This window comes from Ochotona curzoniae, unplaced genomic scaffold (assembly GCF_017591425.1).
Source record: "Ochotona curzoniae isolate NIBS_2020 unplaced genomic scaffold, NIBS_Ocur_1.0 contig_4558, whole genome shotgun sequence".
Lineage (NCBI taxonomy): Eukaryota > Metazoa > Chordata > Mammalia > Lagomorpha > Ochotonidae > Ochotona > Ochotona curzoniae.
The window spans coordinates 493,553-512,149 of NW_024466327.1; the positions used below are offsets into that span (position 1 = coordinate 493,553).

At 37.2% G+C, this 18,597-nt stretch overlaps 1 protein-coding gene across 2 annotated transcripts in view; it reads right to left on the reverse strand.

Moving 5' to 3' along the window:
- KIFAP3 (kinesin associated protein 3) overlaps nucleotides 1–18,597 on the reverse strand; it is a 136,961-nt gene that overhangs the window by 5,077 nt on the left and 113,287 nt on the right. The gene's annotated exons all lie outside the window — the stretch shown is intronic.

Here is an 18,597-nt window from a genome sequence, read left to right on the forward strand (position 1 = left end):
TATCCAACCTCTCTCTGCTAAGTTCATATTGACACTTTATTAAACTGCTTAACAGGAGAGGGAACATTGGGTATTTATCTGTGTCTAGTTCATTTAAAACAACAGTCTCCAGTGTCATTCATTTTGCTGCAAATGTCAGGATTTCTTTTTACTGGCTACGCCACAGGCTTGACCCAATTTCTTTGGTTTATAACTCAATCAGCTTCCGTTGTACGTATATGTCATGTTTTCTTCATTCGTTCATCCATCTTCAGGCACCTACGTTGATTCCTTAACCGCTGTGAATAATGCTGTAATGAACAAGGCAGCGCAGGGGTTTCACGTCATTTGACTGTATACCCAGTGCTTATATGCTAGTACTACTGTTTTCTGTCTATAAAAGTGTCTTGAAGCACCACCTCCATTTTTTTTCTCAGATCTGTGACATGCTTGATTAGCGGGGTAAAGTGGTGTGTGGTGTACACTTGGTCTAGCCATCTGCCCACGTATACTGTGTTCAGTACTGTCATTTATCCAGTGGAGCTGGCGACTTGGGCGAGAATCAGACGCCTGACTCCCTTCTGTAGTTCCTGGTCTGCCCTGTTAGTCCTGTTTTAAATGCCAGGGCCATGCTATTTCCTGTGGTTCTACAGTACGTCTTGAAATGAGACACATAATGCCTCCAGCTTTGTCCCTTTCATTCAAGACTGCTTCTCCTATTTAGGGTCTTTTGTACCTCCCTATGAATTTTAAGAATGAGTATTCTGAAGGATGTCATTGGTATTTGATGAAGGTTGCCTTTGCCACATAAGTTAACCTGGATATTATGCACATCGGAATAATACTAATTAACAATGGGAAGCCTTTTAAGCTTTTATGTCTTCCTTTTTTTCACCAGCACTTTACAATTTTCATTGTAGAGGTTTTTCACTTCCTCAGATTTACTACATTGTATTTAAACTTTTTGGAGCTGCTGTGATGGCAATGCTTTTAAATAATTTTCTGTTAGTGATTTTTTTTTCTAAGTTTATTCATTTCTTTACTTGAAGAGCAGTTACAGAGAAACAGAGACACCGAGTAAGAAATCCTCTCTTTGCTGGTTACTTCCAAAGAGGTGTGGCTGCCCAGGCAGAAAGAGGTGGTAGGAATGCCTTCCTGGCAGCCACTGTCAGTGCAGGAGCTCGCGTAGCTGGGTTATTTTCTGTTGCTTTTTGAGCTTTATTATTGGGGGGTTGGTCTGGAAGCCAGCAGCCAGGACAGGAACCAATACTGTAATCTGGGGAAGCTGACACTCCAGGCAGAGGTTTAATCTGCTGTACAAAATGCCAGGCCCACTAGAGATTTTTGTGTGTTGATTTTGTATCTTGTAATTTATTAAATTCATGTATCAGTTTTAAAATGACTTTTCCTAGTGTTTCTCTTAAGATGGAGAACCTGAAATTAACATCACACTTACAATGTCGTGAGAAAGATATAACGAGGTGCTTGATGAGTTTACTGTATTTGGCTCTGTATTATTGATGCAGGCTAAAACTTTATTGACATTAAGCAAAATGTTAGAGTTATCACAATGTTAGCTAACATTGTGTGGGTGCGCATATACGCATTTCAATTTAAGTATGATAAATTTCATTTTTTTCTTTGTATGTGGGGACGTTATTGCTCCTAGGAGGAAATATTTTATGACTATAGAAGTCTGGAAGAGTGATTCTTCCTGACTACCCCTTCTGTGTGACTCACAAAGCAATCCTGAAGGTTGGGGTTCCTAGTATGTCAGAAATTCTACAAGTAACATTGGCTTTAGTATGACTTTTTATGAAAAGTTTTGATCTATGTAAGAATGATTTGTTGTACATTCATCAGGCTATCCATCCATTCATTCATCTATTTAGCATAAAATTGATTGCATTCCTATTATTTCTACAAAAAGTTAAGTAAGTATAGATTTTAGAGCCAGTGTGGCAGCATAGTGGGAGATGAGCCCTGAATATTTGCTTTGGAGCAAAAGACATGGAATAAATATTCCGGTAGTAATAGAACACTGCAGGACCCAGCGCACGTACACATTTCCAGGAAACTGGACGCATACACTTCACAGAAGATGTTTTGATTTCTATATATGTTACTTCCAGAATAATACTCTGTTTATTATCTTTCTCTTACTAGAGAATGTAAGTGCCATGAAGGGCAAGGGCTGTCTTATTTATCGCTACATCATTAACGTGAATGTGATAGGAAGTAGGCATATCAAACAGTGTGTGACTGTATGAAGGGAAGAGTCTTTAAGTGAGATTTCACAGTTAAGAAGGAGAGGATTCTTGACAGCGAAGCAACCTGAACAAGGCAGAGTGAATGAGCGAGTGTGTGTGTGTGTGAAGAGTAACAAACACTTGTTCTGGTTCAGGTCTCAGTTTCGTGATGTGTGAAATGGCAGGAGGAGGACTCAGAAGAAGGGGTGAGCTGGAGCACCGCACATCATCCTATGCCACAGGGGCTTGCCCACGGTGTGGAAGGCAACGATTGATTGTGTGGTTTAGAAACAGAACGGGAGCAGGGAAGGGGGTTGTGGGGTACAGAGGACTTTAGGGTGCTACCCCACACACTCCTGTTGAGCAATGGAAGTTCACAGAAGGATGGTAGAAATAACTAATAAAATAAGATGCATTTCACAACAAAGAATTGTTGTGTTTTCTCTTTACAGATAAAAATTTGGCACTATATTGGTTAGGAATGGAGGATTTAAGGGGAAGAACTTAAAAAAATCACTGAAATCTTTTTAAGATTATCGTTAACAGGAATGAAATAACTTTTACTCCTTCAGCATGGAAACAATTAACGTGGGGTTGTAGTACTTCATATAGATAAAATTAGACTGTGGGAGAAGGTTGTGTCAATATTTGATAGGAATAGTTGAACTAGTGTGGAAGCAAAGAACATTTCTAAATGAAATTCCTACAGTAAGAAGAGAAGTGTAGATCCAGGGCCTCTCTTGTAGAATGTATTGTTCTAACAGGAATGAATGTAATTTACAGAGTCACCACTAGATGGAGAGCTTGTCTTACCACTGAATACTATGCAACCCTTGATTTTAAACTTCTCAACACTGGAAGTTTGATAGAAGACAGTTTCCACTGCTTTCTCAGATAACCAATGTTCTCTCTCTCTCTCTCTCTCTCTTTTCAATATGTGAAACAATTTTGTTGGTGCTAAACATGAGCACTTATAAGTTATATTCAAAAGCATCTTCTGAATGCAAGAACAGATTAATTAAAAGATGCTGATTCTATTGGACACTGAGAACTACAATAGAAATGCAGATTAAAGCACTCTAATTATAGAATGCCTTCTGAAAGTTCCATTAACTTGATTAACAATGGCTTCTTTATAAATTTATGCATGACTGTGTGTATTTTAAGTTGTTCAAAGGAATTAGCACTTGAACTTTCATATTCATTTTGGTTTTCTGTTGCTAATCTCTCAAGTGTATGATACATTTTTCTTTTATTGTGATAAACTAAGTGGCTAACGCCTATTGAAATCATCTTTTACTGAAATCCAACTAGATATATATTTTTTTAAAATAGCAAAATACACTTGTTATTTCAAGTATTATCTAGAGGTTATTTAAACTTTTTCTTTTTAAAGGACAACTGTGAATCTAGGGGGGAAATACCACATTGGGGACAGACACTTTCAATTTAACGTATTGAGATGCTTCGGATAAAAACTAATTAGTACTGACAGCGGGGCTTGTATAAAAGTCTCTGATTTACTCCAAATGTTACAGAAATTATATTTCACTGACTTTAACCTCACTGAATTTATTCTGTTCTTGTTATCTACTTTAAATTGTTTCATCCATCCATCAGAGTCTGCTTCAGCGGTATTTCTGACATTACAGTTGATAGTTTATCCTAGGTTATTCACCGCATTACACTTCCCACTGAAGCGTAGTTATCTTAATGACACCCCTCTGTTAACTCCAGTTTTGGGTGTCCTACCACTTCTGTTCTTGTACCTGATTCTCCTTCAAGCTCATTCTTTCTTTTGACGTGTTTCGTCATGTGTTCTGTATCAGTTGGTACTTGGAGCGGTTGGATGTGTTTCCACACAGAATTTCTGATCTTGAGTATAATTTCAGGATGCTGGGGTTTCACTGTCCTGAGGCAATCTCAATGGCAGTTTGTCACCTTGGAATGCTCTGAACTAGCTGCCCAGTTATAAACTCTGAACTTCTTCCATGTGAACAGAACAGGCGTGTGGTTTCCCTGACAGGTGATTATCTTCCACTATTTTGGGCTTTGGGACAAAACACAAGTTTTGGCACGCCGTCTGGGCTGAGAATTTAAATCATTCTAGTCTTCAACTGTTAAGGAAAAAAAAAGAAACCCAGCAGCCCAAAGTAGATTTGTATGGGGGGATTCTGCTAGATTTTCCTGTACTATATAATCTGTATCAACTGCAATATTACTGCGAGTGGTTCTTTTTTTTGCACTTGAGGATATTTCCTTTCTTGTGAAGTATGTGATGCATTATAAATTTTCATTACATTCTGTCCACCACTTCCACATATCTATACAGGAAGGTATATTCTTTCCTTGACTTAAACCTAGCTTTCTTGAAGAGAATAATGATTTCTAAGAAGTGACCTGAGCCATTTACATGTTCAATTCCCCTTATTTGTACTTATTAACAACAAAATAATAGCCCAGTAATGTCAGGTGTCAAGGTGAAGTGAGTACTGACAAAAATCTTTAATGTTATCAGGGTTTTTACAGCAACGATTTAATGAAGGTATGCCAACGAACCATCTCTAACTTTCATTTGTAAGTGTAAGAAGTTTCTATAACTAGCAGTTCTGGAGCATGAAGCAATGCCTCATTTCACACCATGAAATGCTGAGGGAGCTTACTGAGTAGCTTAAATAACCCCCGGGTCAGTACACTGAGTCATTAGCACCTCTTTTAAATAATTGTTTGTCTGTTACTGGTTCAACATTTATATAATCTGTCATAATATCTTGGTTCTTCTAAGGTGGAAAAATGAGTGCTGTAGGCTTAGAGCAGGGCATATCATAAGTAGCAATATTTTCTCAGTGAGAGCTGAGCCCTACTGTCTGGTACTGAGTGAGTTAAACCTGAACACCACAACTAATTACTATGTAATGCTAACCTTAGTTGCTGGTTCATTTTGAGACTCTTTAAAATATGAACTGTGTATTTTACCCCTATGCACTCTCTTAATGATTTGTTTTTTTAGACTGAAATCACTTCCAGCCATCAGTTATACTCTTGGTCTCTACATATGCACTTCTCCGAGCACAAATATTTCTTTTTCCTATTGGTCTGCCAGCCCTGTCAGAGCAAATTTCACTTTAAACTAAATGCTATGATACTTAAAACCTCTTGGATTACTCAGGCTGCTAGCGTGATCTATGACCTTCCAAGAATGACAGCTGAACTCTCCAATTTGCTTAGACTGCTCGGGGAGCTCTGAAGCACATGCCAAAAAGGAAAATGTTTCTGATGTTGAACAGAGAGGAGAGCTCTTGTTGGAGGTGGGGGCAGGAGAATATTAAGTACTGAAAAATAGTAATGAGAAATGAAAAGAAACCAAACATGCTGTAAAGACTAAGCCCTCAAACATAATTCAAGAGTTTGTGCTAGTACTAAAAATTCTTCAGCTGGACCGACGAGTTAAAATCGGAATAATGACTTCTAGTTACTGTAATTTAAGTGCCACCAGAATCTTAAAGTTGTGAGATACTACCCCGAAGTGAACACGTTGAAGAAATGGAACAGAATCCAAAACTGTCTTGAGTGTTATACAAAATTGGACTCTATCAACTTTTGATCTTTCTTTATGGAAGACTGAGACGTGACGTGTGAACAAAATCAAAGAGACAATATGATCAGCTAGGATGCCTGCTACCCCTATCAAAGTTGATCTCTTACATGAAAAAGAAATGTCAGGTTTCTGTTAAAGATCATGTCTCCAAACTCCTTAAACATTTGGGGAATATTCTGTTGTAGTTTGGAAACTTTTCATTTTCTCTTACTGCCTTACGTGAGAGGTAGCAGAGGCCTGTGCTTTAAAAACGAATTAAAATTTCATTATAATTTTTTTTTTTTACTAAATAAAGAATACTTAAAGTTCCCATTATTTCCTCTCTGTTTTTGTCTCAATACTTTTCAGGTGGCATAGTGGCAAATAATGCATTGCTCATAAAAATCAAGCAGTGGTTAATGAGTAAAAAACACTTTAGAGCTAAGTCTATTTTTTAAAGTTGAGGGCATGGATAGGATGAACACAAACTATATATTTTCACTCAGTCAAAGGGGTAGAGAATAAGACGGAGGGTGTGTGAGAGTGAGAGAGCAATTCATGGTATGGTTGCTCCCTGGATGGCTGTGATATGCAGGGGCCAGGAACTCAATCCAGGTTCCTCCCCTGCACTGAAGGGACTTGAGCCATCTCTCTGTTGCCTGGGAGGGGGAGGCATCGATAGGAAACTGCATCAGAACTGGAGGGGTCAGGACTCGATCCAGCCTCTCCAATCTGGGATGCTGGTGGCTCAAGCAGAGACAATGGTTACACCAGTCGTCTCAGAAATTACACTTACACCTTGAATGTGTAGGTGGGAAATCTCCATAGCTGCCTAACTCTGTCAAGGGAAATACTACAGTAATGACAATAGGTAAAAATAGCCACGCACGAAAGTTTGAAAATATGATTCCAGATACAATTCATAATTGCAAATATACATTATTGGGCAGTGTTATTTGAGACTTCTCAGCCTGTAATTAATCTCTGTGATAACTACAATTCAGATACTAGGGTTGCTTAGTGTCCCCCAAAGCTTTTAGGATCTCACAATACTGTATTGTATTCAGCACTAAAACTGACACTAAAGCAAATCTCTGTGTCTATCTCATTAGCTTTCCTGGTCCTGATGAATACATTTAAGTGGTACATTATGGATATATATAAAAAGATAAATTTATTTTTCTGCCTAGGGATACAGCCAGTTACAGATGATTAGAGAGAACACATGGCTGTTATCTCTTTGCACTAATGGGCTATAGCACTTGGGGCAGACAATGTAGATATCAGGCAAATTCAGTGTAGGTGGAATAGAAAAGTACGTGATTCGAACAACTGTTCTTTGGAACTGTATCTTATTTGTCCTATTTTAAATTAAAATTATCTTCCAAGTGGCATTAGGAAACAGTATACTTTTTACTTATCACTGACACGCATGGGCATTTTCTGCCATTATTTAAGCACTGGCAACTAAACTTATCACATTAAGCAAAACTCACATAAGAATGAATTTATCAACAACCTGTGCATTGTATTAAGGTTAGTGGGGCTGCAGTTAACCAAAAGCTAGAATATTGGGATGAAATTTCGGTCCCTACTGTTTCAGTGTAAATTAAACTTTCTTTGTCATAAGCGCCTTCTCTGTAAGCAATGGCTTCTATTTTAACATCTACATTCCTTCAGGTTGTATTTTCAAGTCTCTTGTAAGAACAGTACACCCTTTTAAGTATATATTTCGTTTTGTTATTGTTATGACATATGAAAATCATGTAGCCCTCACTAATGCTGCTTGGGAAATTCCGGCTTCTGCCATATGATCAGCCGTTAAGAGAGATTCTATCATACTTGGCATGCTTCCTGTTTGCCTTTGTAGGATTCTTACATAATTCATAGAGATTTATGCCTGCGCACAGACATGCTAATTGTTGTTGCACTCAAGTATTGCCATGGACAATCATACTTGCCTTTTACCATACTGAGACTGGACTGCTTACATAAATAAGGTTCTCCAATCAAAACCTTTCAGATTGCATGCCATGACTGATGTAGCTGAGATAATTTATTCAGTCATGAAACACTAGGAATGTCTCTTTACACTTTTTCATCTTATTTTATAATCAGTAAGTTTTTTTAAAGTAGCAAATCAAGGGCCATGTTTTTGGTTAATCTGATGCAAATCATCACTTCCCCCATTACACGCATTCCTATACTCAGGTTTACTGCCAGTGTTGGCTTTTTTTTTTTTTTTTTTTAGAAAAGTGCACAGGTCATGAAAACTTTGAGGGTGGGATATTTTCATTCTGTGATATTCGTTGTCTTTGGGGTTGTGCCAGCTTGACAATCTGGGACTTATAAGCAAATATGAACAATTATAGGAATTCTTCAGGGAGGCAGGAATGTACCACGCACTTGGGAGATTATCCAGATTTTATGCAGCACTTTAAACCAGCATATGGGTGTATCTATACTGTTTCAAGAGTGCAGGAAAAGGAATAAATATATAGGGTTCGTATTTTCTGGTGGCAAAGAGTACCCTTCTTCCCCAGATTTTGAAAAAAAAAGGCATGATGAAACTATAAGAAATTGAAAAAGTTTCTTTTCTCTTTCGTGTATACAAAGAATGAGGTAAATTAATAAGTTCAATATTGTAAAAGCCTTAAAATCCAGAAGGCCTTAAAAACAAACAAACAAACAAAACCCCCCTTGAGACTTCTAGGAATTCTTATTTATTTATCATCTTAAAAGACATTCAAGGGGCCCTGTGTGATAGTCCAGTGGCTAAAAGTCCTTGCCTTGCATGTGCCAGAATCCCATGTGTGTGTCAGTTTTGTTTCCCAGTTGCTCAACTTCCCATCCAGTTCCCTGCTTGCAGCTTTAGAAGGCAGTAGAGGATGGCCCAAGGCCTTAAGATTTTGCACCCACATGGGAGACCGTGAAGAAGCTCCTGGCTTTGGAATGGCTCAACTCTGGGCATTGTGGCCACTTGGGGAGTGAGCCAGCAGATGGAAGATCTTTCTGTCTCTCATTCTCTGTAAATCTGACTTTCAAAAAAAAGACACTTCAATATGAAATCTGAACACCCATGTATATACAAAGAGATGGGTTTCTTGCATCTTTTTAAAAAGATGAAAGTTTAAAATTATAGCCGCAGTATAAAAATTTACTTGCTTAACTGTGTTCATGGAGGTCTCTTGTCATTCTTTCACTTTTGAGGGGCTCTAGATTAGCCAGTGATTCTGCCCACAGAAATCTGGATTTATTTTTAAGACTACTTTGATTTGTTTTTTTTCTGATAGGTCAGTAAAAAAGTGCTATGATTTTTGGCTGGAAAACCTGAAATGGAAACCTGATATATCAACATTAGTTTCTTCTACTCACAGCAAATAAGCTTAATATACATAAACATTTTGTATAAGTTAGCATGATTAACTTTAAAAACAGAATTGTAAAATTTTGAAAATCATTATTCTCAAATACCAAAAGTAGTAGCTGGAAATAAATTCTACCACAAAAAGTCCCATTTGTCCTTTGAAGTGGTCTGCATTTCATCTCATTCATGGAAGTAATGAGCAGTTGCATGGATTATCAAAGAGTTTGGGGCTACTGATGAAATATTGCAGATTAGCCTGAATAAACTACATGCCAAAAGATGATAGCCCATAATTAGTCTTTTTATAGCTATATTATTATTAATCTATTAATCTCCATTATTAAATGGTCAATAATTAAGATTATAAATTTTAAAAATAAGAAAGCCTGTTGCATTTAGGCAAATTCTTTGTAATCTACATTTCTTAGTGTAAGTATTTAAGTTTTAAGTATTTATCAACGGTTATGTTGGTGTTTAAGGAAGTTAAATGACTACAATGTTTTGTCCCTTGTTCCCCTGGTAGTAAGTATGCATCCCTGTGTAAAAGTGCTTTTTCCACTCTTTATTTGTTGAGTGTTGCGGTTCGTGGTACATTAAGCCTGTGATGTAGAATGAATTGAAGTTACGCTAACTCAAAATTTAAAGGAACACAAAGAGAGAGCTGGGAGTGGGGATGGGAGGGGAAGCTGAGGGAGGAAAAGTATAGTTTGAAAAACAGAAAAATATTTACATCAAACTCTAACAGAATGACTCTCCCAGTCACCGTAATTATTCCAGTTTGATTTTGTAGCACTGATGTATTTTGAGAGTGGCAATAGCTCGACTAGAAAGCCACCACCAGCTCCTCTCTTGACTTCTCCTTCCTGACTGCTTATTGCTAGAACAAAGTAAACTCAGCTCTAGTGAATTATCAGACCATCAAAGTATAACGTTTTATGAAATCTGTTCTGCTGGTATTAACATAAAAAGAAAAAAGTACAAGTTTTAATAAACAGCCCATCTAACTGAGAGGGTGCATTTCAGTATGTTTCTTTGTCAAGTATTCTATGATTTAGCTTAAATAGGCAAAAATCTGAATTCACTAAATTTTTCTAGGAAAATTCACTACTTCATCTGATTATATACTTTAATTTCTGTAAGACATATAGATTGTACAATAAAATATTAAAGATCTATTAATTTTTGTGACACAGGTAAAGTAATGAATTACAACATGTCAAATGGCATGCTTCCTCCCTTCCTCTGCCAAAAAAAAAAAAAAGGTAAAAGGGATCATTATTTTGGATTGAAAAAAAATAAGAAAAAACTATATGGTATTTGCTTCTAAAGATCACTAATTCCATTTCCCCTAAAAGTTGAAGACTATACAGAGCAACTTTAGATGTGTATTCTCTCGGGAGTGTGTGTGAGTGTGTGTGTTTATGCTGGTGCCTGTGCGTGCGTGCGTGTGTGTGTGAGTGTGTGTGTGTGTGTTTATTCTGGTGCCTGTGCGTGTGTGTGAGTGTGTGTGTTTATTCTGGTGCCTGTGCGTGTGTGTGTTTATTCTGGTGCCTGTGCGTGTGTGTGAGTGTGTGTGTTTATTCTGGTGCCTGTGCGTGTGTGTGTTTATTCTGGTGCCTGTGCCTCTGTGTGTGTGTGTGTGTTTATTCTGGTGCCTGTGCCTCTGTGTGTGTGTGTGTGTGTGTGTGTGTGTGTGTGTGTGTGTTTATGCTGGTGCCTGTGCATGCGTGCGTGTGTGTGCGTGTGTGTGTTTATTCTGGTGCCTGTGCATGTGTGTGTGTGTTTATGCTGCTGCCTGTGCGTGTTGAGTGTGTGTGTGTGTGTATGTTTGTTCTGGTGCCAACAAAATTTGCAGTCCAGGCACATGAGTATGGAGGTATACACACATCACAAGATGTGGAATAATACAAAAAATGGGCACTAACAGGTAAAAGACAATGTTGTCCAAACACTAGCGATGTATTTAGTTATTAATGTCCTAATACTCATGATACTATTGCCCCTTTTTATTTTAAAGATTGATTTTTTTTTTATTGGAAAGGCAGATTTACAGAGGAGAGATGGAGAGAGAAAGAGCTTCCATGGGCTGTTTCGCTCCCCAAATGGCCGTAGTGGCCACAGCTAAGTTCAGCTCCAGGTCTCCCTTTCTGGTCCAGGTTCCCAACGCTTTGGTCCACCCTCTACTGTTTTCCCAGGCCACAGCAGGGAGCTGGAAGGGTATTAGAACAGCTAGACATGAACCGGCACATACATGGGATGTCTGCACTTGAATGGGGAAGATGAGCCAACTGAGTGCCCTACTATTGTCCTTAAAAACCGAAAAATGAATAGAGCTGGAGTAAAGAGTAAGTAGGATGCCTCAACTCTTCTAAAAAAATCGTATTTTGGCCCTGAACTGTAAGTTATGCAAAGGGAAAAGGAGTATTTCTTATGGTTCTTTGTGTCCCTATATCTATCGAATCCAGTGATAATTAAAAAGATTATGAATAAATGAAATTTTAAGTGTAGAAGAAAATGTTAAATGCTTATCTTCACCCTGACTGAAACTCTATAAAGTTAATTTTAAATTGCCATCATAGCAATACTAAATTTTAAGATATTTTGTAATTAAGACAGAAACAACAATAAAACTTGTTATATGGCATTATCAGATCTGTCTGTTACCAACAGGTCATCAGTTACAATCTAGTAATAGGAGGGGAACAAGATCAAGGAAACCTTTTACTCATTTTTATTTATGGGGGGAGGATTTGTTATTATAGAACTTGATACTATTTGCAAACAAAATATAATAATATTCTTATTACAGCACTATCCTCTGAAGATATGGTTTTGAAACAGAAAAAAAAATTCTCACTGATGATTAAATATGCAGTCATTCACCTTGGAAAAACAAAATAAGAAAAAGAGACTTAAAACAAATCAGCAATGAGACTGATTGAAATTTAAATTATGTGACTTTTAAATACTTGTGGATTCAACTTTTTCTATGAAAAATTTATGTTACAAACATATGAACGCTGAAGGAAAATATTTTACAATGGTAGCCAGCTGGATACTGCTATTATTAAACTAAAAAAGACTTTTAATATTAATTGTATTCTCTCTTCTTTTCTTTAAGCATATAGGCTTACATACAGTAATTAGAGTCCTGGTATCTGTGTGAGATCCTACAGAGAGATCTAGCTCCCAGGACCAAGGGTAGAAAAAGAGAACTGGGCTATAGACCTGAAGTAACCAGCATTTGAATATGGAAGATCAGAGGAATCACCAATAAATAGCAACAAAAAAAAAATGGAAAAGGTTTTAGGAGGAACATTAGAAAAATTGGGCATTTTGAGAACTGATAGAAGCTGTAAGGCTTAGGGCACTGTAGGAGCCACAGCTGGGAGCTGGAGCTGGAGATGAGAATGTCCATTGGGTTTGGCAACACAAAGGCTAATGGAGAAGATGAAAAGTGAATGGAAGTCCTTTAAGAAGTTTTGCACAAAGGAAGCGAAGAGTGAAATGGGCAGTGGACAGAATATAATGTGGTAGAGGGTCAAATAGAGACCAATTTTGGCAACTGCATATTCTGTTTTACATGCTGACAAGAATGACAAGAGGGGTAAGGAATGATGACATGAGGGAATCCTTGAGAAGGAAGGAAAGGGCAGGGTCCAGAGTGAAAACAGGCAAATAGAAAATGGAACCTTCCTTTAACAAGAGGGAAGAGTAATGGATTGGCTGCTGGAAAGACAACTTGTGCTAGTTGCTACAAGCTTTAGTTTTCTTAATAACTAAGTCTCTTTCTGCTGTAAAAATTAAATTATTTAAGGTCTGTAGTCAATAGTAATTAGCATTTTTTGTGAAACTCAATAAACATATATTGTTAGTGATGTCATTCTTATTGATCATCCTTTCCCATATTGTAAGGAGAATCAAAATCATTTAAGAACTAACATTTCAAATAGTATATATCTAATGAAGATTAAGCCTCAAGGGGATTCAAGCCTTGTACTTTTCTTCTTTCCAATAATTTTATTTAAGACCATACTGGATTCATATTATAAAAACAAACCCTCCTAAGCAGTTTCACTTGAGTTGTTTGTTTAAAGAACCCCAACAAACTTATAAAAGGGTTAATGTTTACTGTAAATTTTCCTGGGGATTTTCAAGTTCAGAATTTTGGAGAGATTTAAAGTTAAATTAAAAAAAAAAATCAAATCATTGACCAGGTGCTCTGACATTGTTTAAAATTCTGTTTTAGCCTTCATCTTTTTTCCCTCATGCAAACTATGATAAAACATTCTAAGCAGATGCAGGCAATCTTTGAGAACAATAATTCTAAAGAGTACAGGCTGGAATTTCAAAGCTTTAACACCTTCTGAAAGGGTCTAGGTAGCTGAGTTCTGTGCCTCCTTCTCGTTCTGTCCGGTTTTCCTTACTGACCCGACAGCTAGCATTTTCCCAAAGACAGACCTTCTATTTTCTCAGGAGGTGGTCTGATGTTACTGTCTTCAATTTAGAACCATTCTTCTGCATTCTCAATATACTTTCGTTTACTTCTTTTATGACAGTTTTCAGAGAAATGAATAGGTGAAACTGTTGAGTTACCCCAACATCTTTGACTTTTATGAGTGGAAATGATTTATTCTGTGGAATGAGATGGCTATAACTGCAATTTCATTGGAGAAAAATGAGAAGCTGATCACTTAAGTTTTATATATTTCATGTTATAATATTTCTTATTTTCATATGTATATATGATCCATGTAAATGCTTAACAAAATAACTTCATTAATACCTGTCATCCCAAATGGCCTGCTGAGAATTAATGCTTTTTGAGTGTGTCAGTGTGTTTGGAGGCAATCTTTTTGTTTTGAAATTTTAGGAGAAGATGATATATAGAGAGACAGACAGACAGAAAGGGAGAGAGAATCATGACAGAACTTTGACCTGTTAGTCCACTCGCCTAATCCCTGGTAGGGCTAGACTGGGCTGAAGCCAGGAGCTTGGAACTCACTCCAGGGCTCCCAAGTAAGAGCAGACAACAAGTACTTAAGGCACCTGCTGCCTCTCAGAGTGTTACCAGCAGATAGCTGGATCAGAAATGGAGCTCAGACTGAACTCCAGGAACTCCAACATGGGGAGGGATACGGGATGAAGTGTCCTAAGTGGTAACTAATAATTGTATGGCAAATGTGTGCCTCCTGAGAGTAAATTTCTTGAAAGAGATAAGAAGTTGCTCAGTTCTGGTTTCCAGCCACAAAATGTGGCAGAACAAAAGTAAATAATCAGCACATTTAACATTTCTGAACTGAATGAAAGTAAAAAAATAGGAGATTTTACTATGCGTCACTATGAACATATATTTATTAAGGTATAAAATTCAAGTTCTTCAAATGCAACTTATGCAACAGATATTTATAATGTTTTTTTTTAAGTGTAAGAACCCAGTGGGTAACATGGTTCAGTGGACATTAATATGATTTTTATCTCTAAAAACAGCATTCATAAACTAGGGATCAAGAGTTTCAACATGTTCAAATTCCTTAAAGCAGTATATCATCTTAGTGATCAAAAGCACAGAACAAGGTCCGGTAGAGTGGTACTGCATGCTCGGAAAGCCCTCATCCCACATCAGAATGCCAACATCTCTGCTTCCCACCCAGCTTTTGCCCAACGCATTCCACAAGGCAGCAGATGGTGGTGCAGGTGGGCTGCGTGCACATGGAGACCCTGGTGGAGCCGTGGGCTCCTGGTTTGGATTTGGCTCAGACTGGGCTGTTTTGGCCATTTGGGGAGTGAACCAGCGGACTGGAGATCTGTCTCCATCCTCTGTCCCTTTCTTTGTCTTTCAAGTACATGAAAATGAATAAAAATTCCTTACTAAAGTGAATCACAATGTTCTGAATCATTAAATAAACTCATAATATACAGATTTGTGCTGAAACTAACCATATAACATAACCAGAGAAACAAACCGGTTTATTTTATTTAAGGAGAAAGGCTGAATCTTTGGAAAACGCTAAACAGATCAAATCTGAATCTTAGTGGTGGCATTCATGCATGCCCACAGTCCTTTAGTCCCACAGGGGTAAGTACCTCCTCTTAGTTCATTAACATTCTAAATCTTTCTTCCAGGTCAGGCTTGCAACCATTTGACATGACAAAGTAGGTCACTTGAAAAGGAAGAAAGCCCAATAAAATGAATTACAAAGACAACAAGATTAAACTGATTGCACTGTTTTCATACATCCAGCAGAAATCCTGCAAATATGTAGTTGGCTGTGGTTTGGCATTTAACAGCATGTGATCAGTGAGGAGGAGGAAATTTTATTCTCATTAACTGTTGCAGATTTACTGCAGTGAAAAAGGGCTATGTAACCCGAGATGTGACAGTACAGAAAGATCAAAGCCATGGACTGGAAACTAAATAAACCCTCTGGCTACTTCCTGCAAGGAAAATTCACTTTGGCAATGTAAAACAGAGCCCAGTTAAAAACTACTCTTAGTTTTATGAGCTGTCATAGCAGCTCAAGTGGTTTGGACTGGCTGGGTTTAGAACGTTATATTTCCTTGTTTTTGTCTTAGATACCTCTATAAGCAGTTTTATGGACTCCCCCTCCCCCTTTTAAAAACACAACAACAAAAACCTCTTTTCTTTTGGTTGAAAATGAGAAGGTAAGCACTAAACTTATTAAAGTGGGTAGGTCTTCATTTGCACATTCCTTTCTCATTTACTACAGCTTAATATTTTTCACTTTTAGATTTATTTGGCAATATAAATTTACTTTATAATTCAGCTACAATCTGTACAATTCCTATTCAAAATAAGTGCGAATCAGTTTATAGAGCCTATATGGCTTATATCTGAGGCTGAGTTATTTGTAATAGCACATCTGGAAGGACTGTGGGCAAAACTGAGAATACAGGAATTAATGCAACATTTAAAATCTGGAATATTTGAAACCTAGGTTTCTTTTTTTTTTACCTTTTAGGGAAAATCCTTATGCAGCAGACACTTGGCCTAGCAGTTAAGATGCGGTTAAAACACTCACTTCTCATGCCAGAGTGCCCAGGTTCTCATTCTGGCTCCAACTCCCCATTCTAGTTTTCTGCTCATGCAGACAGTGGGAGGCAGCAGGTCATGGCTCAGATGACCGGGTCTCTGCTGGCCACATGGCGAATCTGGCTCAAGTTCCTGGTGCCCAGCTTCGGCCTGGAGTCTAACTTTGTCTACTGGAGGCCTCTGGGTATTGGATCTAGAGAGTTCCCTTATTGGTGGGTTAGTCTCAATCTCTCGCTTTGTGTCTCTTAAGCAATAATAATAAAATGCACGAAAATAGAAAAATTATGCACCTCAATATTTTAAAGAAGAAAATTTTAATAACTGCTCATACTTAAATCATATTGATAAACAAGCAAAATACAGATTAGAAGAATAAACCATCTTCAACAAGTAAATTCAATCATTATATCTGAATTTGAACGAAATGAAAGACGACATATTCCATTTTCCTGACGTTTCTGGAGATGATTATTAGTCAACTGCATACATACTATATTCTCATTAGTCCATAGAAATAAGACTTTATGGTGGTTACATTTTATTTCCTTATGAAACCGCATTTATCTTTAAATAACAACATTTCCTAAGTAAAATATGTCAAAAGGGCAGTCATCTTTGCATAAAGACCTTTCGTTTTCTTTTGATTAAAATTTATAACTAATTTTGGTGCCTGTACATGCAACAGAAATGTGACTAACACCAATAAAAAATGTACAAACTTTAGCATTAGATCATTACTCCTAAATGGTGGTGATATAATTAACTTCTGATTCCAAACTAGATTAACTTCCATGTCATTTGTTCTAATATAAAGCTACATTGTTATAAATGTGTTAACATTTTTATATAGCACCTAGTCTTACGTGTATTACCAATTCTATTTACAGACTCAGGTTGAATTTCTTCTCCGAAACTCCTAAAACAGTGAGAATGAGTTTTATTTTATTCGCTCCTCTCTGGATTTTATATATAGCCAATGTACAAGCCTCCAAAAACTGCTCAGATTAGCAGAATTAAAAACACTAACTTAATGTGGGCGATCCTGTCACCAACTTGTCTTGTTTCCAAGTTTCCAAAGGGCAATAAATCGCTTCAAGTATTTTTCTACAGAGAAGCCTATGGTTTCTCCAGGATGAAACATCTTCCCCGGTTTCCAGATTGTAAGCCTAGAGCTTTGGCTTATATTCCTACATTTCAGTAAAATTTACAATTTGCTAATGCTAATGTGTGATAATCTAATAAAATCTGACCTTAATGGATTATAGGCCCAATTTACTAGTAAAAACTAATTCAATTCTCTTTGGGAAATGCAAATCATTAGTGTCCAAAGCAGTGGAACTGAATAACCATGCCTTTCTTTATGCTAGGAAGAAGCTGTCTCTATAAAATGTGTAAACAAATAGGATTAATACATATCATAAGCCCAAGAGAATTCATTTATAGCCATAAAACAATAACACTGTGTCTGTAAAAATACACACTGGTTAATTAGCTGAACAAATGGTCTGCCTCATCTCACCCAGGTGACTCTCATTCTTATGCAACTGGACTCAATCTGTAGAGAATGCAGTGGGCTTAAGAGAATTTAAAGGCAGTGAACTAATTACTTAATGTGTTAATAATTTTGCAGCAGGTTTGCCTCCAAGCAAATCTAAAGCACCACTTTGCAGTAAAATCATGTCAAATGTATCACAGCAAAAGATGTACATATGATGTAAATAATATTGCACAGGATCTGCATATCTGACTCTGAATTTTAATACTGAATGTGAACTTTCAGAAAACCTGTTCATTGGCAGACTAATATATTATTTGTCATCCGGAGGTGGTAATGGTGCAACATTGACTCTTACTACATTTAAAGGCTTTGCTGTTTACCAGCCTCATGGCTTCAGGCTACTTCCTTTAAAGCTGTGCACCTTAACTTCCATATTATTAGCCATAGTAGCAATACTCCTCTTTGTCTTATCCACCTTATGCAGTTGTTAACGATAAAATAAGTTTCATGAAGATACAAATGCTAGATGAAATGCTAGTTATGAATCTTTGTTTTCTTATTTTTAAGCTAAAACTCTTGTTTTATTATTTGAGGCTTTCAGAAGCCTCCCAAAACATCCCATCTTCTTAAATAAAAAGGAATTTGCAGAATCAGGGTGGAAGTATTCAGAAAGAAAAATGAAATTCCATGAAAGGATTCTGCCAGCAAGCCCCTTTAATAGTACAGAGAACTTGGGCCTTGGTTTGACGTTTTCATCAGCATTGTGGTTACTCTGCTCCTGTTGCTCTGGTCTCTCTGATATTGCCATTCCACAAGTGTTGGAACAAAATAACCACTTCATTGCCTTCAGTATTGTTTTATTTGGAATATTGT